Below are 25,073 nucleotides of genomic sequence, written 5' to 3' on the forward strand. Positions count from 1 at the left end.
TTATTTGTTATGACATAAACATTGTGCAAACATGATTGGGATGATGAGAAAAGAATATACAATTTTATTAGGTTTGAACGGATGAACCCGCTGCCTACGTACCTTCCATCAGAGGTAAGGATCAAAACGCCGTAGTTCGGCTAAAAGATTTCCAAAAGTTGGTGGATTCAATTTTAAACACAAGCACTGAGGCTTTTCATTATCAATGGGAGAAAACTCGACCAAGACCAACATCCACCATGCGAGGATAGCTTCGACGTACTAGAGGGGTTAGCCCTGTTTTCAGTACGGAAGTCTTACTGTCGACTCACTAAGGATAGGCAAGATTTACATCAACCACAATGATAATTGAAACCTATGGCTAATGCATGAAAAGATTAACAATGGACAGAGCCAAAACAAGTGAATGAGTGAAGTTAATTGATTGTGAGTATGAAAGCGAAGTCAAAGTATGATTAAGATTGATTCAAAAGAAGTGTTATGAAATGGAGTTTGAAAAAAAGTCAAGGACTTGAGTCCAGGTTTTTGGTTTGAAAACATGAAGATGTTTGCACAATATCTATGTCAAGTTTGAAATCAAAGTGTGAAAAGGTTTAGGACACAATGGGGATGAATGGATGAAGATGGATTATAAAACTTCTTAGAAGGTTCACCTCTTGAAATCATATAGAAGATGATTCAAGTGTGTCCTTTGGAATAAGCAATGGATAATAACAAACAAACGAGAAAGTCAACAAAAGCGGATATCGGATGCCAATCACTGGGCTTATACCAATCTCCTAAAATAAAACTGGATATCAGATGCCACTCAATGGACTTACACTAATCTCCTCAAACAAAGAAATAAAAGGTGGATACCGGATACCAATAGATGGATTTACACCAGTCTCCTAAAACAGAAATGGATATCAGAGGCCACTCAATGGTCTTACTCCAATCTCACAAAACAAAATGAAACTTGGATACCGGATGCCAATCTGTCTGGGCTTACACCAATATCCAACATATGATCATAGGAAAGCAAATGCCAACTTGCAGGGACTTACAATTGCATCCTCACATAAACAAACAAAAGCAAAACATGGATGTCAGATGCCAATCTGTCTGGGCTTACTCTAACCTCCACAGTATGGTCCTAGGAATACAAATGCCAACTTGCAGGGACTTACAGTTGTATCCTCACATACAAACAAACAAAGCAACATATGATCATGGGAAAGCAAATGCCAACTTGCAGGGACTTACAATTGCAACCTCACATACAATCAAATGCATCAAGCAAAGAGATGAGTGGCCAATGAAATGGTCTTACAACTCACTTCCATATCATAGGAGCAATGGCCAATGAATGGTCTTACAATTGTCCTCAATGGGTAAACAACAACGATAATGTCACAAAGACAAATGAGATGATTATGTATTGATGAGCAATAAATGATGATAAATGCATTAGCATACAAGCAAACATGTGCATATGAAGTAATCAATCAATCAATGAATATCAAACAGCACACTCTATAGCCAAACAAGGAGGCTCACACAAGAGGGTTAGGCACTGAGGCCAACTGGAATAGGGTCAAAGATTTGCTCTTAACCTTGCCATTGAGAGGCTAAGGTGAAGCAGATGAAAGGAGATGAGGGGTGTGCCTCATTGCTCTTATCCCTGATCAGGGAGAGCATCAAATAATAGAAAGTGTGGGAGTTCAAAAAGTAGGAACTCTCTCCACAGATTATTGACTCGATTGATCTTGGGTTTTGATCTCAATGCTACAACCATGTAATGGGAGCAAGGAGAAGACTCACAGAATAGTAGGGGATAGGTTGCTTATCCCTTTGATCTACCAATTGCCTTACTTGAAGGACTTTTCCTGCTTGGGACAAAATTAAACACACACAAGCATTGCCTCTTAAGGAGGACTTCAGACAATTTGCCCGGCCAAATAACAGGCCGGGTCTCCAGACTACATGAAGAAAGAGGGATTATACCTCAAAGCAAATTGCTAAATAGCAAAGCAAAGCGAGTTCAAAGAACTTAAGCAACTAAATGGTACCTGAAATAGTCAAACAAATCAGTATACAGTTCAAAAGTTTAAAGCAAAAGGAAGCAGAAGTCAACAGTCAACACAGAGGGACAGGTGTGCAAAGCACAAGACTCAAATCATATGAGTCAAACCACCTACAAAACAAAGGTTAGCTCATGATAAACAATCAAGCTTAATCAACTTGCAAAAGTTTCTTTGAGGCATTTGTAGCTTAACCTGAAACATGAACTCAATCATAAGCCAAAAGGACCACCAGGACTAGCCTAGGGTCAAAAACAAATGAGAAAGTCAAAACAGCAAATGAAAGTCAACCACAATCAAGTTTAAACATTTAAAAAGCAAACTCAATTGGTCCCACATTCATATCATTCATCATCATGATTTCATAAGCAAAAGAAGTCAAAGCATGGCAAATGAAAGTTCAAAGAAGTCAACAGCAAGACTTAGCTCAAAACCAATCATAATCAATTCCAAAAATCATCAAATAATTCATGATCAATCATAATCCATAACATGACATGCATATAAAATTTCAGCTCATTTGGATCATGGGAGGATAGTCAAGGAAAATCAGAAAGTCAAAGCAAGTTTAAGCATGCTCAAAGAAGTCAACCAAACATGCATCATCTTCAAAAATTCATAAGTCAGTGATAACAAATGATAAATGAATGGGATCAACACCATGACAAAGCTTAAGATGTCTAGTAATCACATGTAAAATTTCAAATTCATCCAATAAAGTATGAGAATTTCACAAATGAAATGGCAACATGTATCACACAAGTCAACATTTTGATCAAACAGGGGAGAAAATCTCAAACAATTAGAAAAATGCCACAAATAATTTCAAGAAAATTCACATGTAAACTAGACATACAAGAGTAGGTTCATGCAAAAATTCACATCAATTTGAGGTCAGGAAGCATGGTATCAAAAATCATGAAATTGCACATCATTGGTGTGACACAAATTGTCGCACCCTAATTCAAAAATTCATAACTCAATGACCAGATAAGATAAATTCACAAACTCTATATCAAAATCACCATGAATGAGTTTAGTTTGTGCACAAAAAATTTCAGGTCAATTGGATAATGCATGACTATTTCACAAATGATTTGGCAAAGGGTACAAAATATGCATACATGAACAAAACCCTAGTACCATTAAAAATTCGACCATGCAAAAATTCTGGAAAAATCATGATAAAATACTAGACATCAAGATGAACGCAATGCTGAAATTTTCATGAATTTTGGAATTAAAATGCACGAGTTATGATTTTTGTAAGGTTGAGTCAAAATGAAATGAATATTACGAAAATGAAATGAAATACAACATGGTGTAATGGTCAAATGGGGGCACGGTGGCATACTTGTAATTATGCTGCAACTTAAATAAAACGCTGCGCAGCAGCTGGGGACGTGTCCTGCTGGGATTCGTTCATGGCCAAAACGCAAGAGCCTTTCATGCAAACAAACCAAACGTGCAGTTCTGGAAAACGTGTTTAAGGTTTGCTTACAGTATCAACACACATCGTCTTCTTCATCAATCGTGAAGAACCAATGTGCTCAAAAATGGAAAATTAACACACCATTCTAATCAACAGGCAACACACATCGTGAATCCAAGCATTATTTTCACTAAATCGAACTACACAGCAAGCATCAAACAAGAACATATTCACATACCAAACTTTGAGACAACATAACTTCGCAAATACTCAACCAATTTAAACCATTCAAAGCTCATAATGACCAGGGTAATGAGATCTACACGTTGCACATCATGATTTTGAAAAAAAGAAGGAATCGAAATTTTACCGGTTTTGAAGAACGGTTGGGATTCAATGGCTTTCTGGCTTCAAATGGTTAAAACAGATGCACTTGAAGCTTCTAAAAGAAGAATGGTTGGAGAGTTTTAGCTTAGCAATGCTTGAAATGGTCCGAAACGAAATCTGCCATTGTTGGAGCTTTGGATGAAACAGTCGAACCACAGCTGTTACAGATGGAGAATGGAGGTTGGAATGGGCTCCAAATGGTGGCTAAATGTTGTAGCAACAATGGATAGCTCGAGTTCTTTGGAGCTTTTGGAAGAACTTTGAAAGATGAAGAAAAATGGATTTTTGAGAGCAAGAGTTTTTTGTTAGAATAGAGTGGCTGCTAGGGTTTTGTTGTGCAGAAAATAAGGTTATATACATCTGTTTAATGTTGGTTAATGAAGTGCTAAACAAGATTAGCTCAAATGAAGCATTTTTGTCATTTTGCTAAATTTCACCAACTTGGCAATGGGGTGTAAGTCTGCACGAAATGTGCTTTGTAACATGTCAAAAATGTCAATTCAGAACTTATCCAAATGGAAAAATGGATTGGAATTGTTTAATTTAAAAATTCACTTTTCACCCTCACTTGAAAATAAATTATGCAAGTCCAAAAAGGCCATTTTGATTTGTAATGTTTTGGTGCATGATGATGACATTTTTGGAAAGGGGGGATCAAATGTGACTTGTTGGAAAAAACCCCACCCAATTTGGCCAAATGGTTCGAGAGATATGGCCCTTTGAAGTTCAAGATTTTTGGAAAATGAATTGATCATAACTTGCCAACCATACATGGGAATTGAGTGTTCTTGGACTTTTTGGAAATGGGAGAACAAGATCTCCAACTTTCATGTTGGGCAAAAATTCATTTGAAGCTTGTATCATGATGTAAGTTTAGGATCAAGAAGTTTCCATTTTTGGCAAATTCCAGTTACAGGTCAACTTTCTATTTCTGGAAATTTCTTGTCTGACTTCATTTTCTTCACTGTGGATGCTTGACATGATATATGAAGCTTGTATAGGCATGAATGAGACCTCTCAGACCAAATCCCATCCTCAAATCACTGATTAAATGGACAGTTGACCAAGTTTGACTTTCTAGGGTTTTGCATGACTGAAGCATATTCTGATGAATTCCAAACCCTAATCCCTTGATATCTTGGTTCCCAAATGATGTCCCAAGTCATATGAACTCTTGATTATTGATCATGGTGCCCAAATTCTGCAAGAATGGCCACCATCCACTGCAATGACTGACTTTGACTGATTTTGACCTAATTGTCTAATGATTGCTTCAGCTGCAAGTAACATGGTTAGATGACAATATTTTTGTACTTTTTGGTTAATAAACATATGAAAGGCAATGATATACAAATGCAAGACATGCTTGGTGATCAAGAATCAACTCACAAGGCAACCTACCCACTAGGAGGGAAGCTAAGGCATGCAATGATCCTTGAGGCCATGATATGATATGATATGGGCCATGAGGGATCTTAGGGCCAAAATTGGGGTCTTACAGATGCCCCTATTTAAGGTCATTCTAGCCGGAGAAGTGAAGTTTAGAAATCTTCATCTTGACGCGGTAGAATGGGCTTAAATAACAATAATGAGACAAATTTTGGTCCCTGAGAGACCTCATGATGCAAATGTATGCATGCAAAAGACACAAATTCTGTGGGGAATATGATTCACACAGAAGAAAAGACGATCCATCGGAGTGATGCACTCACCAGGAACAGAGACTCTACAGGACTCTAGTTGGGGATAAACAAAACTGACACAGCGTGAACAAGACACGACTCTGATTAGGAAATACAGAAAACAAACTGGAGAACTCACAAGGGAGTGAAGGACTCACACTGGGGAAAAGAATTCCAAAGGAAAATAAATCCATTGGAGGGACACAAGCTGACTCCGGGGGGAGAAGCAACAGGAAAAACTTCACTGAGGAAGCACCAAAGAAAATGAGGTGTCACCGGGTATAAGGGTAACAAACTCAGGAAGGAACACCAAGGATACCGGGTTGTAGGTATGTAACAGGTGACCGACCAAAGAAGTGAATTGGTGTGTGTTCTAAAACACTCATCATCCTGAAGAGAGCGAAAGCAAACTTGTTTATAGGATGGATATTTGATTCTGTAAAGAATGCAAATCTTACTCAGTTGGGGAAACAAACAAAGTGTTCGACAAAAGAGTGCATGAGATATATTATCTATAGCCGTCAAAACGTAGATAATATACTCGCATGGAAAGTTATCCTGAACCGGGTTGTAGGTTGTTTATAGGATAAAATCCGAAATCGTGAATTGGTTTGTGTTCCAAGACACTCATCACCCTGAAGAAAGCTAGAACAGCAGACTTGTTTATAGGATGGACATTCGATTCCACAAGGAATACGAATCTTACTCGACTGGGGAAGATCAACAAAGGATTCCGACCAAAGAGCGCATGAGACATATTATTCATTACCGGCAGACCGTGAATAATATACTCGAAAAGGAAAATTATCCTGAACCGGGTTGTAGGTTGTTTGTAGGATAAGATCCGAAATCGTGAATTGGTTTGTGTTCCAAAACACTCATCATCCTGAAGAAAGCTAGAACAGCAGACTTGTTTAAAGATGGACAAAAAAAACGTGAATTGGTGTGTGTTCCAAAACACTCATCACCCTGAAGAAAGCTAGAACAGCAGACTTGTTTAAGGATGGACAAAAAAACGTGAATTGGTGTGTGTTCCAAAACACTCATCACCCTGAAGAAAGCTAGAACAGCAGACTTGTTTAAGGATGGACAAAAAACGTGAATTGGTGTGTGTTCCAAAACACTCATCACCCTGAAGAAAGCTAGAACAGCAGACTTGTTTAAGGATGGACAAAAAAACGTGAATTGGTGTGTGTTCCAAAACACTCATCACCCTGAAGAAAGCTAGAACAGCAGACTTGTTTAAAGGATGGACAAAAAACGTGAATTGGTGTGTGTTCCAAAACACTCATCATCCAAAACACAAACTGGTTAAAGGATGGATATTCGATTCTACAAAGAATACGAATCTTGCTCAGCTGGGGAAAATCAACAAAGGATTCCAACTAAAGAGCGCATGAGATATATTATTCATAGCCGTCAAAACGTGAATAATAACCTCGCATGGAAGATTATCCTTAACCGGGTTGCTGGGTTGTTTATAGGATAAAATCCGAAAAGAAAGGCATCGGGATACCAGAATAGGTATACAATGATGACCAATCAAAGGGAACAACAGACATTACCAACAAAAGAGTAAATGAAAGGCGATCTGCTGAGGATAATTTGCAAGCATCCGGCAATTATCTACAGGGACTAGCTGGGGATGTATTGGTATACAACCAATGATCCGGGGAACAAATCACTGACAAAAGGTGAAAGGACCCGCTGGGGATAAAATTGCTAGCATACGGCAATTATCCACAAAAGACTTGCTAGGGATATAAGTGCTGATCTGAGCAACTTATCCGAGCAAAGGAAAATCAACATCAAACATTAGATGAAGATAAACACAAAGGGGGAATTGTCATCGGTTAGGATGAACAACAATGTTAACTCTGCAAGGAGAGAACAGGGTTTATAACTACCGGTTTGTAAGTAGAAAAACCGCAAAGATAGGACTTACGACTGCTGGTTAGTAGGCAGAGGGCCAAAATCTGGTGGAGACAACAACAAAATTAGGGTTTACATCTACCGAATACGGGGTAGAAGACCAACAACTCTGCGTGGGGATAGAACAAATCACAAATCCGCACGGGAAACCAAAATAGGGTTTATAACAAACCACAAACTGCTGAAGAGCAGGAAAATAGGATTTACAACTACCGACTGTTAGGTAGAAAACCAAAACTCTGGCTGGAGAATAAAAGGTGTATAACCACAAATTATGTCAAGAGAGCCAGGAAAAGTAGGACTTATAGCTACCGGATACGGGTAGAGGCCCAAAAACATTCCGCTGGGGAACAACCCACTGGGAAGCACAAGACATTTGACAAATAGCCAATTCGGGAACAATCCGAAAAGGCAGACTGAATCAAGACACGTCCTAATGAGGATATAACTCAAATAGGAAAATCCATCCCAATATATGTGTTGGGAGGAAACGGAAGAAACCGTCATCCACGAGGGTATATCTCGGTGGGGAACTGCAGAAGGAAAGACAACATTTTCTGCTTATGGGGCTGACTCTATATGGAGAGATTTATAACACCCGACATCTGCTTGGGGAGATCTGTAAAGAGATCTATATCACCATAGCAGGAGACACGACAAACAAAAGATATATGGCAAGAAATGCAACATGAATATCTGAATGTTTTATGAATATGCATGAATATGCGTGATTTATGTTTGATGAATGCTGACAAAACAGACAATTCTAACACGACAGGTTCGGGAACCAAACGCCCGGTATTGATCGCTCGACTGTGTGAGTCGAGAATGGGATACAAACTGCAAGTGCACAGTTCTATCGCGTAGTTTTAAAAGATATCGATCCCACAGGGACTTATGAATCGATGTACCGTTATCTAAGGTTACTACGTAAATCTAAGGTGAAAATGTTTGATTGTTTGGGGAAGGGAGCTAAGAGCTAAACTAATATCTAGATTAAATATCAATAAAACGGATATCGGTATGTAGTTCGTCAAAACTAGGGAATCAATTCCTTGTCGGTCTCTCGGTTTTAAAATAAATCGTTTCGACTAACTTTATTGGTTAAAGGTTTTATCTCAAACTCTCGCTCTGTTGAAGAAACCATGATCTTATGTTAATGTTGCTGTCACTTATAATTAAGTCAAAAATCATATTTTGAAAACAATAAAGTTGCAGAAACTCTTTTTAAGAAAATACTGACCGTTTTAAACACCCTTATCTCAAACTTTCGCTCTGTTGACTTAGGTTATACAATTAAATCTAAATGCTTAACTCTCGTCCTCACATTCAATCTTTAAAAATACTTTTTGGAAAAAGGTCAGAATTTAATTAATTCTAAAACTTGCTCTCGCCCTGAGATAGATTTAATGACTAACTTACACTGTCCAGTTAAAACCTCAAACTCTCGCTCTGTTGGTTTCAACTTCTTTATGTCTTTTACTTTTGTAAAAAATCTTGTTATTAAACCTGTAAGTTAAGACCATAAAAAGATTGATTCTAATTTTAAGTTTGAATAGACCGACTTAGTTTTGATCCCTCTTTCTGCTTACTTTACATACCGATACCTAGGCAAATTAGCCAGACATGCTAAATAAATAAGAATCTATATCATGCATAAACAGACTCATTCCAGGCATGCAATGTAAATAAACAGTAGAATAAAGCATAAAAATTAAATAACAATTAAAGAACCTGAATGCGTAATACAATGGTCTTGAACACTCCACCACAAGCCGGTAGGATTTGTTCTTCGATTCTTCAATTAAACAGTAAATTAAATCAAGGAAATAAAAAAACTCGAAAATAACGTAAGGTTAAATCCGGTATAAAGTTGCCCAGTAGTTTCCGGTGTAGAAACTACTACGCGAAAAATATCTAAAAGCTAAGAACGGGGAAAATAAATTGCAAGGGAAAAAGAAAACAAAGCTTGCAAAATAAAATAAATAAAGTGAACGATGCTGGAAAGGAAGAAAAATAGGCAAAGGCGTGAAAAAATAAATTTGGCAGAGCTTCCGCAAGACTGAGCGTGCAAAAACTGTGTGTCTGGAAGTTCCCAATTTGCTGCTATTTATAAGCTGCTGGTGTAACCACTTTTCAAGGGTTTCCGCGTGCATGGTAGTAGGCTTCCGAGGGTTAAGCGTGAGTGGAAGTGGGCTTCAACGTGGTCAGTTGAGTTCCTTGCGCCAAAAATATAGAGGACTGGTGTGACGTTCGTCACACCATGTGTGACGTCCGTCACAAGGCTGCTTCGCGTGACGCTCGTCACGCGTCCTGTGACGTCCGTCACAGGCACAGCATTGGTGACTTGTGCGCTTTGGGCTGGGCTTTGGCCTTTGGTTCCTTTTCTCTCCTTTTTGTTGCTTTTTACCCCTCCTTTTCTTCCCTTTTTCACTTTTGCTTCAAAATGGGTACCTGATATAAATAGAAAAGAAATACTGCATAATATCTGATAAAATGGGATAAATTAGCGTAAATGATAAAATAATTTAATTGAATTAAGTCTTAAAAAGCGATACAATTTCGTGTTATCAAACTCCCCCATACTTAAATCTTTGCTTGTCCTCAAGCAAAATTCAGTATAGAACTTGTTAAAAGTTTTAGCCGGATGAAATTTTAAAGCACACATCAATTCGTACTAGGTTGCCAATGGATTTTTGTTTAGGAGGACTTGAGTTTAATCTTGACATCAACAACTACCGTTACAACTTAGATAACCCTACCTTATGCCGATCGGTTCAAGTACCCTATGATAGCTATCCTGGTTCCTTTAGTCTTATTTTGCCCGTTTTCATTCTAGCGAAATCACATTAAGCCCTTTATCCTTTCGCGCACATAGTGGAGTAACCGGTTAGTGACTATGATCCGCTTTTAGCTAGAAGTTCTGGTACATAAGTCGGATAACTTCATTATTCAGTCCATTGCAAATTGCGGGGGATCGAACCGTAGTCCGCCCTACCAAGTTCAGTACCAGATTCCTACTGAACCAATTCATAATGGATCTTTCGTATTGTGCTTTTGCATGATCTGCAACCTTTAGGTTAAATGATCTGGTAAGGATCACCTAGTTTAATTTCCTTAGGTTACTTTGGGGATCATTCACTTATATTCATCGGCTCTCCACGTAGTTTGCTATTAAGATGGTGCTGACTTCTGTATAAACTACTTGGGGTTGCCATAGAACTAAAAGTTCAAGGAATCGGTATAATAGGTACTTATCCTGATCTAACATATTGAGGTTCTCAGAGCGTTGTTATGGTAATGATTTTGTTTTGATTTCGCTCAAATTTTATAAAGTAGGCGACCTTTATACTTATTGGGTGTGTTAAAATTTTTGTTATGGCTCAAGAAAGTTGAGGGAAATAGATAATAGAAACTTTCACATTCAGGACTTAACTTAAAAAAATATTTTGTTTTTATAAGGAAATAACAATGAAAAGGGAGAGTACAAACTTGAAACAAAGATGAGAATGGAAAGAATAATTTCCCCCCCATACTTGAACTAAACATTGTCCTCGATGTTTGAAGGGAAAGTAATACAAAATGGAAAGGAAAAAGAAAAATACAACTAAGGCTGCCTTCCACCTCTGGTTCTTGGTCCTGGTGATCTTTGACGTATGTCTAAGCTGTCGAATCTGCTAAACAACTCAGTAAACCGCTGGTCGGTTATGGCATTCCGAGCATCCTGTTGCTGTTGCATTTGACGCATCATCTGCATCATCTCTGTATTCTGTGCCTGCATTCCATCGATAGCATCCATAATGTCATCGTTGGTCGCAGGCCTTCGTCGTCGACGACGTTGGGAGGATGGGCCGGCTGCATTACTGGAAGGGTTGAGCGGGACTGACGGTTGTGTTGGCGGATGATCACCTTGTTCCATTTCTTCAAACTCATCTGTTTGCTGGTTTGTTTGTGAAGGGTCGGTGGTTTCAGGAGCGCTAAGATCGTAGAGGTGGCGGTTCGGGTTTGTGACATCGGTTAGGGTGGTATTGGGTAGCACAACACTTGGGACAGCTTGGTTGTTCACCATCAGATAATAGCCTCCGCCTACTCTGTTTTTGATCAGGCGGCTGGAGCGACAATAGCTGATATCCATAGACAGGGGTGGTAAGGATTCTAAAGTTTGGAGTTTATCCCCTAGGTTCAGGCCAAGTGCTATGGAGGTTATTAATCCACCAATTATGAATGGTTGCCGGCCTCTAGCACATAAGGTGCGGATATGATGAAGGAGAAAAGAGGCGGCGTTTACCGTAGTATCCGATTCGAAAACGCACTGGAGGAAAAAGAGTTCTTTTGAGTTGACCTTACTGTTGTTTGGTCTTCCAAAGAGTGTGTTTTGCAGGATACGGAGAAAATAGCGGATGGTGGGGTTATGGATGTGGGAGAGAAGGAGTTCTTCCCAGTTGTAGGTATTGATACCGGAAATTTTCTTAAATAGGTCGAAAACTAGAACTGTGTTCCAGTTTGAGGTTGGGGGAATTCTGGCATGGAGCAGACCTTCTGTGGGAAATTGCAGCATGGCACTCAATTGGCGTTGGGTTAGAGAGTACTCGGTGTTAAACATACGGAAGGTTGCTGTACCGGTTAGAAATTCGCCTTCACCGGCGGGAGTGGTGTAGTCGTAAGAACTTAGGAATTCTAAGGTTAGGGAAGGATAGGTGGGTTGGTTATGGGTGCAAAGGAAGGTTAAATCGGCTCTACGGAGCATCCACTCGATACCTTGGAGTAAGCCCAATTGTTGTAAACAAGTTAAATCGGGGTACCTGGTGGGAGCGACGCCTCGCTGTTGGAAGCGCTCGAATTGCTCTTGCTGATAGTTGTCATCTCCGGATCGGAAGATGATATTTCCGAAGTTTTGATTTCCCGCCATTGTGATGAATTTTTGAATGAGTGATTTGGAAGAGAAAAGAATTGTATATTTGATATGAGAGAGTTGTTTGTGGTGAAAGAAGGAAGTTTGGAGGGTATTTATAGGTAAAATGTGGGAGGTGAAAAGAAAGAGTGGTTGAAAAGTAATTAATTGTGGTAAATGAAAAATGAATGGGGAATGTAAAAAGGTGGGGGGTGTAACGTTCGTCTCCAACGGCTCCCTAACGTTCACATGTCTGAGAAGCGTTACGCTCGTCACAAGGCTGTGACGCTCGTAACAGGCACTAAGTGTGCCGCCCGTCATGGGTGGTGTGACGCTCGTCACACTTCCTTTTTGGAAAGGCTTAGTAGCGCTTCACAGAATCACTTGGTAGCGTAATTTAATATTTTATTCTGCTTATGAACGTTTTAGTCTGTAGCTTAATTTAGTATGCATGCTTAATTGCTTTGTATAATAATAATAATAAGTAATAACAGTAGAGCATAATAGGCATTGCAAAATAAATTAACTAAACAGATTCAAATAAAAATTGATCATAATGTATTACAGGAAGGGCAAATAATAAAATGAAATAGAAATAAACATGAATTCAAATAACATTAATGAAAAAATCTAGCCTAAAACTAAATAACTTAGAAAGAAAAATAACTAAATTCCATCTATCTTCGGATCTCTGGCCGGAGGATCAAAAGAGTTAACATGATGCCGTAACATACGTAACTGACTTGCCGTGCTGCTCATGTGTTCTAGGACTGCAAGTCTCAAGCTGTGGAAATCTTCCCTGAGGGCGTTTTGTTCTGACATCAAGGCTTCAATGACGGTTTTAATATCTGTTCCTGGCATATGATGTCGGAGATCAGGCATGGCTGATTCTTCGGTCAGGACAGGCTGAGGAGGAGGATCAATATCATGGTAGCCGGATGGAGTCTGAGGGTCAGATTCAGCAAGAGAGATATGGTCAACATAATGCTCATAGTCATCACAAATCTCATAATCCTGGATGGATTCAGTGGATCCAGCAGGAGTTGGGGTTTCATTCAGGTTATAGAGCCAGTTCCTTTGGTTATGAACACTAGTCCTAGGATCGGGCAGGGTGAATAGGCAGAGAACCTGGTTATCAATAACGAGCTCAAACTCATCAGACCCTATGTTTGCTATAAACATAGTGTTGAAGAGGAAAGGTATACTCATAGTGGTAATGCCACAAAAAGGGTTCAGGTCAAGCATAGGCTGACGTAGTCCAATAGCATTACCTATCATAGTTATCAGGCCGCCTATTCTAATGGGTGCTCTCTCATCCTGGATAAGGTGGTCCAAATTAGCTAACATAAAAGTAGCACCGTTTACTGGACGGTTCTGGGAAGCACAAAATATGATGAAGAGTTCATCACGTGAAACTGAAGTACTATTTGGCTTCTTCCCAAATAAAGTGTGGGTCAGGATCTTATGGAAATAGCGAAAAGCCGGGTTATGTATGTTTCCAGAGAGAAACTCATGTTCTTCGGGCTCATCATTTCCAGTCAGCTTACCCCAAAAGTGTTCAAGCTCTCTATATTCAAGAAGTTCTTCCTGGCTTATAGTGAATGTATCAAAGGAGGTAGGAAAACCCAAAAGGTTGGTGAAGTCTCTAGTATTAAATTGGTACTCCATATTGAACATTCTGAACTGGATAAAACCTCTGGTAATTCCTTTTCCATGGCTAGGTAGATAGATTAATGAACTAAGGAATTCTAATGTGAGTCTCCGGTAGGTGGTGAAAGGTCTCAGAATAGGGGAGGTCTCCCATCCTATCTGATTCAGCAAAAACAGGACACTCTGTCTCAGTCCAAGGGCAGTCATAGCCCAATCATCAGCATATAAACTAGGTAGCATCTCTCTAGTGGCTAGTTCTTCAAACCTTCGTTTCTGAGCCATTCCTCTGAACTTGATACCCATACGGTCAAAATGTCCCATCTGGTTAGTGTTAACTAGAGAAAAGAAAACATGAGTTTAAGTCAGGATTTGGCCAAATGCCGAAAGAAGAATAGAATTATTATTAATAGATATATTTTTTTCTTTTTGAATAAATCAATAATGAATACTAAATAGAAATTAAAAGAATAATTAAGAGAAAAATAGAGAAATGATAATAATAATAAAATAATAAAATAACAAATTAATTTGTGGGTTGTCTCCCACTAAGCGCTTTGTTTAAATGTCGCAAGCTCGACAGAGAAACTGTTAAATATTGTCTATGAGTCCTGGGGGCGTTTCGTCTAAGTGTAGAATTTGCGAATCCTCGTTGGTTTCCGCATAGTGATAATGTTTCAGACGTTGCCCGTTTACGGTGAACGGTTCTGTAGATTGTCCTTTAATTTCTACCGCTCCACTGGGAAAGATTTTAGTGATATGGAAAGGTCCTGACCATCTGGATCGTAGTTTTCCCGGGAATAATTTTAGTCTGGAGTTAAATAAGAGTACTGCGTCGCCTTGCTTGAAGATTTTCCTTGATATACGCTTATCATGCCATTGTTTTGTTCTTTCTTTATAGATTTTGGCATTTTCGTAGGCGTCTCTTCTGAGTTCCTCTAATTCGTTTATGTCAAGGATTCTCTTTTCACCGGCGGCTTTATAATTCAAATTTAAATTTCTAATAGCCCAATAGGCTTTGTGTTCTAATTCTACCGGGAGGTGACAGGATTTTCCATAAATGAGCTTAAATGGGGTCGTCCCTATGGGAGTTTTATAAGCAGTTCGGTATGCCCATAAAGCTTCTGGTAATTTCAATGACCAATCTTTCCTTGAAGTGGCGACCGTTTTTTCTAGTATTTGCTTGATTTCTCTATTAGATACTTCCACTTGTCCACTGGTTTGAGGGTGGTAAGGTGTTGCTATCCTATGTCTCACTCCATATTTAAGTAGTAGTTTTTCGAGTACCTTGGATATAAAGTGCGATCCACCATCACTGACTACTATCCTTGGGATGCCAAATCTCGGAAAAATTATATTTTTAAAGAGTCTAGTTACTACTCGGGTGTCATTAGTTGGAGAAGCTATAGCTTCGATCCACTTTGATACGTAGTCAACCGCCACGAGTATGTACTTGTTACCGAAAGAGGATGGAAACGGTCCCATGAAGTCTATTCCCCACACGTCAAAAATCTCTACTTCCAAAATACCATTTTGTGGCATCTCGTCACGTCTAGATATGTTTCCCGTGCGTTGACATCTGTCACACTCCTTAATAGCCGCATGTACGTCCTTCCATATAGTTGGCCAATAAAAGCCAGCTTGTAGGATTTTAGAGCAGGTCTTGGATGTACTTGTGTGTCCACCATAAGGCGCGGAGTGACAGTGTTGGATTATATTTTCTACCTCTTCTTCGGGTACACATCGACGGAAAATACCATCGGGACCTCTTTTGAAAAGTAAGGGATCATCCCAGTAATAGTGTTTTATGTCATGGAAGAATCTTTTCTTCTGCTGGTAAGATAAAGTAGGTGGAACTATTCCGGCAGCTAAATAATTGACTAGATCAGCGTACCATGGTATGACAGATATAGCTAAGGTGGTTTCTACTTGCATGTCGGAGTTGTTCTCTTCCAAAGTAGCTATGAGTTTGTCATACGAGAAATCATCATTAATGGATGTTCTTTCTGGTTCAAGGTTCTCAAGTCTAGAGAGGTGGTCTGCTACTACGTTCTCAGTTCCTTTCTTGTCCTTGATTTCTAAGTCGAATTCTTGTAGTAACAAGATCCATCTTAGGAGTCTAGGTTTAGCATCCTTTTTTGTTAGAAGGTACCTGATAGCAGCATGATCAGTGTAAACTATTATTTTGGCTCCTACCAAATAAGAACGAAATTTATCTAGCGCAAATACTACTGCTAGGAGTTCTTTCTCGGTTGTGGCATAATTCATCTGTGCTTCATCCAGGGTTCTGCTAGCGTAATATATAACATGGAGCTTTTTATCCTTTCTTTGTCCTAAAACAGCACCTACAGCATAATCACTGGCATCGCACATTATTTCGAATGGTTCATTCCAGTCTGGTGTCTGCATAATGGGTGCGGAGATCAATGCTTGTTTAAGAGTTTGAAATGCTTTTAAACAGTTATCGTCGAATATGAATTCAGCATCTTTCATTAATAGTCCGGTTAAGGGTTTAGTTATCTTAGAGAAGTCTTTGATGAATCGTCGGTAGAAACCGGCGTGTCCTAAAAAGCTTCGTACTTCTCTCACGGTTCTTGGGGGTTGAAGATTTTCGATTACCTCTATTTTGGCTTTGTCTACTTCAATTCCTCTGTTCGAGATGATGTGTCCTAAAACAATTCCTTCTTGTACCATAAAGTGGCACTTTTCCCAATTAAGTACTAAGTTTACTTTTACACATCGTTCAAGAACTCTTTCCAGGTTTTCAAGGCATTCTTCGAAACTTTGTCCGTACACAGAAAAGTCATCCATGAATACTTCCATGATGTTTTCGAGAAAGTCGGCGAAAATTGCCATCATGCATCTTTGAAAAGTTGCAGGGGCATTACACAGACCAAACGGCATTCGTCTATACGCGAAGGTACCAAAAGGGCATGTGAATGTTGTCTTTTCTTGGTCATCAGGGTGAATTGGTATTTGAAAGAAGCCTGAATAACCGTCTAAATAACAGAAATGTGAATGTTTTGCTAATCGTTCTAACATTTGGTCAATGAATGGTAAAGGGAAATGATCTTTTCGGGTTGCTTTGTTTAGTTTCCTATAATCAATGCACATTCTCCATCCCGATTCGATTCGTTTAGTTATAGTTTCTCCTTTTTCGTTTTCAATAACGGTTATGCCTCCTTTCTTTGGTACAACGTGTACAGGACTGACCCATTTGCTATCAGATATAGGATATATAATACCTGCTTCTAATAACTTGGTTATTTCTTTTTTCACTACCTCACTTAGGATCGGATTTAGTCTTCTCTGGTGTTCCCTAGAGGTTTTACCGTCTTCTTCTAACATGATGCGATGCATACAAATAGAAGGGCTTATTCCTTTAAGATCGGTTATGTGGTATCCTAGTGCGGTTGGATATTTTCTTAAGATATGTAGGAGTTTTTCTGTTTCGAGTCTTCCTAGATCTGCATTGACTATCACAGGTCGTTCAAGTTCTAAGTCTAGGAATTCATATCTCAGATTTTTGGGAAGTGTTTTCAAATCAGGGGTTGGTCTGTTAAGACACTGCGTAGGATCTGGTGTTATTGCTAAGCATTGTTTAGATTTGTCTTCTAAAAGATAGTCTGATGATTTGTCTTCTCCTGACTCTGCTTCTTTTATGCATTCATCGATGATATCCATGAAGTAACATGTATCTTCTATTGCAGGTGCTTTCAAGAATTTGGAAAGAATGAATTCAATTTTCTCTTCACCTACTTCGAAGGTGAGTCTTCCTCGTTTTACGTCTATGATTGCACCGGCAGTTGCTAAGAATGGTCTTCCTAGTATAATAGGTGTAGTATCATCTTCTCTAATGTCCATAATTGTGAAGTCAGTGGGAATGTAAAACTGACCTATGCGTACGGGAACGTTTTCAAGGATTCCTACAGGGTATTTGATGGAACGATCTGCTAGTTGTACAGACATCTTGGTCGGTCTTAATTCTCCCATTTCCAGTCTCTTACATATGGATAAAGGCATAACGCTAATTCCGGCTCCTAAATCGCATAAGGCTTTGTCGATGACAAATTTTCCTATGTGACAGGGTATAGAGAAGCTACCTGGATCCTTGAGTTTAGGGGGCATGTTTTGGATTATAGCGCTACATTCGGCAGGGAGTGTAACGGTTTCACTATCCTCAAGTTTCCTTTTATTAGAAAGAATTTCTTTTAAGAATTTAGCATATGAGGGCATCTGCGTAATAGCTTCGGTAAATGGAATTGTAACGTTTAATTGCTTAAGGAGATCAACAAATTTTCTGAATTGGCCTACATCTTTGGTTTTAACAAGCCTTTGAGGGTAAGGTATAGGTGGTTTGTAAGGTGGTGGAGGTACATAAGGTTCCTTCTTTTCTAGGGTTTCCTTATTACTCTCTTCCTTTTCCTTAGGTTCACTTTCCTCAGTAGATTTCTTAGGGTTTTGGTTTTCTATCCTTGGATCAGACGGTCCTTCCACTTCCGTTCCACTTCTTAATATAATTGCATGAGCTTGGCTTCTCGGATTAGGTTGGGGCTGTCCAGGGAATGTACCAGTTGGTGCAGCAGTAGGTGCTTGTTGTTGAGCTACTTGAGATATTTGGGTTTCTAACATTTTGTTATGGGTAGCCAAGGCATCTACTTTGCTTGCTAGTTGTTTAAGTTGTTCGCCAGTGTGTATGTTCTGGTTTAAGAAATCTTTATTGGTTTGTTGTTGGGAAGCTATAAAGTTTTCCATCATGATTTCCAAGTTGGATTTTCTAGGGGCATTATTGTTAGGATTTGGTTTCTGATATCCCGGAGGTATAGATGGGGTTTGATTCGGAGACTGTCCAGGTGCGTATAAAGCATTATTACTCTTATATGAAAAGTTTGGATGATTCTTCCAATTTGGGTTATAGGTATTCGAATAGGGGCTTCCTTGAGCATAGTTTACTTGCTCTGTTTGGATTCCAGTCAAGAGTTGACATTCCGCAGGAGTGTGGCCTTGGATTCCACAGACCTCGCAATTCTGAGTTATAGCAACCACGGCGGTTGGTGGTGATACGTTTAAACTTTCAATTTTCTGGACCAAAGCATCCACTTTTGCATTGACGTGATCAAGGTTACTTATCTCGTACATGCCAGTTTTCGGTTGAGGTTTTTCCACTGTTGTTCGTTCGGTTCCCCACTGATAGTGGTTTTGGGCCATGCTCTCGATAAGCTGGTAAGCATCAGCATAAGGTTTGTTCATTAGTGCACCACCTGCAGCGGCGTCTATTGTCAACCTTGTATTGTATAAGAGACCATTATAAAATGTGTGAATTACTAACCAGTCTTCCAAACCATGGTGTGGGCAAAGTCTCATCATGTCTTTGTATCTTTCCCATGCTTCGAAAAGAGACTCGTTGTCTTTCTGTTTAAATCCGTTTATCTGGGCTCTTAACATAGCTGTTTTGCTTGGCGGAAAATATCGGGCAAGAAAAACTTTCTTCAACTCGTTCCATGTGGTGACTGAGTTGGAAGGAAGAGATTGAAGCCATCTTCTAGCGCTATCTCTTAATGAGAAAGGAAAAAGACGAAGTCGAATTGCCTCTGAAGTGACACCATTAGCTTTAACAGTATCAGCATATTGAACAAATACGGATAAATGAAGGTTTGGATCTTCGGTAAGATTTCCAGAGAATTGGTTCTGTTGCACAGCCTGCAACAGTGAAGGTTTAAGTTCAAAGTTGTTTGCTTCGATTGCGGGCGGAGCAATACTTGAATGCGGTTCATCTTGCGATGGAGCGGCGTAATCTCTAAGAGCACGAGCTGGTTCTGCCATCTCGGTTAAAGAAGGAAAAATGTTTTTGATATCAGGAAGGTTTATAGGAGGGAGATTGTTTTCAGCACGATATTCCCGAATTCGTCGTAAGACTCGGAGATATAGTTCGATATCGTTGATTCGTAAATAGAGCGGTTCGCCTTGAGAGCGAGTGCGTGGCATACAAATCAACGAAAGAAAGAATAGAAGGAAAAAGAAACCTTAGTCTCTACAGCGTAACGGAAGAGTTACGATATCGATTGAATAAAAGTCCCCGGCAACGGCGCCAAAAACTTGATCGCTCGACTGTGTGAGTCGAGAATGGGATACAAACTGCAAGTGCACAGTTCTATCGCGTAGTTTTAAAAGATATCGATCCCACAGGGACTTATGAATCGATGTACCGTTATCTAAGGTTACTACGTAAATCTAAGGTGAAAATGTTTGATTGTTTGGGGAAGGGAGCTAAGAGCTAAACTAATATCTAGATTAAATATCAATAAAACGGATATCGGTATGTAGTTCGTCAAAACTAGGGAATCAATTCCTTGTCGGTCTCTCGGTTTTAAAATAAATCGTTTCGACTAACTTTATTGGTTAAAGGTTTTATCTCAAACTCTCGCTCTGTTGAAGAAACCATGATCTTATGTTAATGTTGCTGTCACTTATAATTAAGTCAAAAATCATATTTTGAAAACAATAAAGTTGCAGAAACTCTTTTTAAGAAAATACTGACCGTTTTAAACACCCTTATCTCAAACTTTCGCTCTGTTGACTTAGGTTATACAATTAAATCTAAATGCTTAACTCTCGTCCTCACATTCAATCTTTAAAAATACTTTTTGGAAAAAGGTCAGAATTTAATTAATTCTAAAACTTGCTCTCGCCCTGAGATAGATTTAATGACTAACTTACACTGTCCAGTTAAAACCTCAAACTCTCGCTCTGTTGGTTTCAACTTCTTTATGTCTTTTACTTTTGTAAAAAATCTTGTTATTAAACCTGTAAGTTAAGACCATAAAAAGATTGATTCTAATTTTAAGTTTGAATAGACCGACTTAGTTTTGATCCCTCTTTCTGCTTACTTTACATACCGATACCTAGGCAAATTAGCCAGACATGCTAAATAAATAAGAATCTATATCATGCATAAACAGACTCATTCCAGGCATGCAATGTAAATAAACAGTAGAATAAAGCATAAAAATTAAATAACAATTAAAGAACCTGAATGCGTAATACAATGGTCTTGAACACTCCACCACAAGCCGGTAGGATTTGTTCTTCGATTCTTCAATTAAACAGTAAATTAAATCAAGGAAATAAAAAAACTCGAAAATAACGTAAGGTTAAATCCGGTATAAAGTTGCCCAGTAGTTTCCGGTGTAGAAACTACTACGCGAAAAATATCTAAAAGCTAAGAACGGGGAAAATAAATTGCAAGGGAAAAAGAAAACAAAGCTTGCAAAATAAAATAAATAAAGTGAACGATGCTGGAAAGGAAGAAAAATAGGCAAAGGCGTGAAAAAATAAATTTGGCAGAGCTTCCGCAAGACTGAGCGTGCAAAAACTGTGTGTCTGGAAGTTCCCAATTTGCTGCTATTTATAAGCTGCTGGTGTAACCACTTTTCAAGGGTTTCCGCGTGCATGGTAGTAGGCTTCCGAGGGTTAAGCGTGAGTGGAAGTGGGCTTCAACGTGGTCAGTTGAGTTCCTTGCGCCAAAAATATAGAGGACTGGTGTGACGTTCGTCACACCATGTGTGACGTCCGTCACAAGGCTGCTTCGCGTGACGCTCGTCACGCGTCCTGTGACGTCCGTCACAGGCACAGCATTGGTGACTTGTGCGCTTTGGGCTGGGCTTTGGCCTTTGGTTCCTTTTCTCTCCTTTTTGTTGCTTTTTACCCCTCCTTTTCTTCCCTTTTTCACTTTTGCTTCAAAATGGGTACCTGATATAAATAGAAAAGAAATACTGCATAATATCTGATAAAATGGGATAAATTAGCGTAAATGATAAAATAATTTAATTGAATTAAGTCTTAAAAAGCGATACAATTTCGTGTTATCAGGTATTATACTTCCAGGGGAACAACCAACTGGAGAGCCATTCTGCGGAGATCTACATGCTGAGAAGCAAAGATCTACGAGTACTGCTGAAGAAGCAGAGGATCAGAGATATCAGGAAACAACCCAATCAGGATACAGAAAGTCACAACGGGCAGAAGCAGCCACCAAGACGAATCTGTAGGGGAACAAGAGAAAATCCAGGATATCTGCAGGGGATCCCAGTGTCAACTGAGAAACAAAAGTGCATTGCACAAGCACGAACTGCTGTAGAAGCAAATCCACAAAGCTCCACTGGGGAACAACCCACTGAGGGAGAATGATATCATCCAAATAGAATCTAACTGCATAAGCAACTCTATTGGGGAAAACTGTCGGCTACTCTCTTGGGGAACAAACCACTGAGGGAGGACAGATCAAACAAGTAGATTCTGCAACGAACCACTCCACTTGGGGAGAATACACATAGCAAACTGATCACAACAAGTAGATTCTGCAATAAAGGCCACTCTACTGGGGATCACAAACAGTCAGGAAATCAATCCGTTCACTGGAGGCTAGAGCCATCATCCGACCATGCCGAGGATTGAAAGAGTATTCAACGGGCGAAACTGCCACAACAAACATTCTGCAGACTAAGCTGAGGAAAAGATGGTTGTAATACGGGGATATCAACCCAAATCAACCACTGCAGGAAAATAAATCCTGCTCTGCTGAAAAGAAAAACTCTGATGGAGAGATAGCAACAATTCCGCAGACGACTTCGCCGGGGAAAAGGTAAAGTACCGGGTATCAAACCACTGACTTACCGAGTCTTCAAAAAGAAAGCGATCGTGCTGAGGAAACAGACAATTCTGCTGGCAACTGCACTGGGAAGAGTGATAACAACTCTACTCGCAAATCCAATGGGGATATCAAATAACAGCTCTACTCATGACTGTGCTGAGGAGACAAATAAAGTCTGGGGCATACGACCCACTGGGGAAAGTGACGGGGCACCAAGATGATAAACCATCAACCGCCGAAACTTCACAAGAAAACACCCATGCTAGGGGAACTGCTGCTGGAGAACACGAAATCTTCAACAACACTCTGCTTGTGACTATACTGGGGAACAACCCCAACAACAACTCTGTTTGAGGAACAACCTCAACAAAGATCTGAAGAAAGAAGATACAACCAAACCAGGAATATGAACAAATGTCTTACCTGTTGGAAATCATGCCACCCTCGGGAGAGCACTGAGATATTCTTGAGTATCCTTTCAATCTTGTGAATGTTCACTTTGTTTAAAACAAAAATTTTGAAAAATTGATTTGTTTAAAACAATGACATTTTATCAATTTAAAACATGCAAAACATTTGTTGAATTGAAACAAATAAGAGTGCAAAAAATTGGATAAAAAGCTCAAATTGATTTGATGGAATGGTAGCCTGAAAATGGCAAGACTCCATAGATCTGTACAAATTTGAAATCAGTGATATATATTGGAAGAGGGCTACATTGAACATAATGATCCTTTCTCTACCAATTTGAATCTCGATGTATCCGAAGCTTCGGCTGACGACGAATCGAGAATCTTCTGACGAAATGACGACTGATGAACCAGAAAGTCTTGTCAGGATGCAGTTACTTGCCAAATCCCTAATTTTTGCCTAGATTGCCCCAGGGTGAGGTACTCAATCTAGCGGGATGCAAATATTCTCTTTTTTAGTCTCTAATTTTTTCCTGGATTACCCTTACGGGTTCTCCACCGAGACGCTCATTTTTGCCTAAGCCGCCCTTTCGGGTCTTCAACTTAGCGAGCTATTCTGTTTTTTTTTTTTGCATATACTTTTTTTAGGCGAAGTATCTCTTGACTGCATCTGAATTCACAGGACGAGTGAAATCCTCCCCATCCATTGTTGTAAGCATTAAAGCACCGCCTGAAAAGGCTCTCTTAACAACATATGGACCCTCGTAGTTTGGAGTCCACTTCCCCCTGGAATCGGGCGCGAAAGACAAAACTTTCTTGAGCACGAGGTCACCTTCTCGGAACACACGAGGCTTGACCTTCTTATCGAATGCTTTCTTCATTCTCTGCTGATATAACTGACCATGACACATGGCAGTTAATCGCTTCTCTTCGATCAAATTCAACTGGTCATAACGACTCTGAATCCATTCAGCATCAGTCAACTTGGCTTCCATCAAGACTCGCATTGATGGGATCTCCACCTCTACTGGGAGAACGGCTTCCATGCCATAAACAAGAGAAAAAGGGGTTGCCCCCGTTGAAGTGCGTACGGACGTACGATATCCATGCAAAGCAAATGGCAGCATCTCATGCCAATCTTTGTACGTGACAGTCATCTTCTGGATGATCTTCTTGATATTCTTGTTAGCAGCTTCAACAACCCCATTCATCTTAGGTCTGTAAGGAGAGGAGTTATGGTGTGCAATCTTGAATTCAGCGCACAACTCATCCATCATCTTATTGTTCAGATTGGATCCATTATCAGTAACGATCCTCTCTGGTACACCATAACGGCAAATCAACTGGTTCTTGATAAACTTCACAACCACCTGTCTGGTTACATTCGCGTATGAAGCGGCTTCAACCCATTTGGTGAAGTAATCAATTGCTACGAGAATAAACCGATGTCCGTTGGATGCTTTCGGCTCAATCATGCCGATCATGTCGATTCCCCACATAGAGAAAGGCCATGGTGATGAAATCACATTCAGGAGTGTCGGAGGAATATGAATCTTATCCGCATAAATTTGACACTTGTGACATTTCTTCACATACTTGCAACAGTCAGACTCCATTGTCAGCCAATAGTAGTCCGCTCTCAACATTTTCTTAGCCATGGCATGTCCATTGGAATGAGTACCAAATGAACCCTCATGGACCTCAGTCATCAATAGGTTTGCTTCGTGTCTATCCACGCATCTGAGCAAAACCATATCGAAATTCCTCTTATACAGCACTTCACCACTGAGGTAGAAACTGCCTGACAACCTTCTCAAAGTTTTCCTATCATTCACAGATGCCCCAGGCGGGTAGACCTGGTTCTGGAGGAAATTCTTGATATCAAAATACCAAGGCTTGTCATCTTTCACTTCTTCGATTGCAAATATGTGAGCGGGTCTGTCCAAGCGCATCACAGTAATATTGGGAACATCATTCCA

At 39.6% G+C, this 25,073-nt stretch overlaps 1 pseudogene; it reads left to right on the plus strand.

The window, feature by feature from the left end:
* Positions 1-19,372: 19,372 nt before the first annotated feature.
* On the plus strand, positions 19,373-19,472 carry LOC127077197 (uncharacterized; annotated as a pseudogene).
* Positions 19,473-25,073: the final 5,601 nt, after the last annotated feature.

The sequence above is a fragment of the Lathyrus oleraceus genome, chromosome 4 (assembly GCF_024323335.1).
Source record: "Lathyrus oleraceus cultivar Zhongwan6 chromosome 4, CAAS_Psat_ZW6_1.0, whole genome shotgun sequence".
NCBI lineage: Eukaryota > Viridiplantae > Streptophyta > Magnoliopsida > Fabales > Fabaceae > Lathyrus > Lathyrus oleraceus.